Raw genomic sequence first — 574 nt, 5'->3', positions numbered from 1 at the left:
TATAGCTGAAGATCACTGTCCTGGACAGTTTGGGAGGCACCAGGTTAACAATAAATCCCATGGAAAGTCATGGCTTTTACTCATATCCACCAGAGAGTGGCGTTGCGACAATCAGAGAAATGCATTCCTTGCATTCTCATGAGCAAATCAGTGAATTGGCTGCACCTGAGGTAGCCAGATCCCTATATAACCATTGTCTGAAGAGCTAGTCAAACTCCCATGAGATCCTCATGGTCACTTGGAGCAGCAAGCATTAAAATATCTCAGGGGATGCAATTGTTTAGGAGTGTTCCATTAGAAAATGAAACACGTCATTAGAATATACATAAGGTTGCGACCTGTCTCTTGTATAGCAGCCTTGGTCAAAGCAGTAAAAAGCAATGTTGTTAATGAATGTACCTGCCCCAAAAGGAAATCAACCGGGTCAGGGATTTTGTAGTGCCAAGGGCTAGAGATAATATTCGAACATGCAGTTATTAGGATTATAAGGACAGGTAGCAAGCATTACATGGGGCTGGCTCCTTGGGCTGTTGATTTTCCCCTGCTTAGGGTTGGTTTTCATGTGCTGGTCCCC

Source organism: Atractosteus spatula, chromosome 21 (genome assembly GCF_055471065.1).
Source record: "Atractosteus spatula isolate fAtrSpa1 chromosome 21, fAtrSpa1.hap1, whole genome shotgun sequence".
Classification (NCBI taxonomy): Eukaryota; Metazoa; Chordata; class Actinopteri; order Semionotiformes; family Lepisosteidae; genus Atractosteus; species Atractosteus spatula.
The sequence above is the reverse complement of the archived record's forward strand: the minus strand, read 5'-3'. Positions refer to the sequence as shown.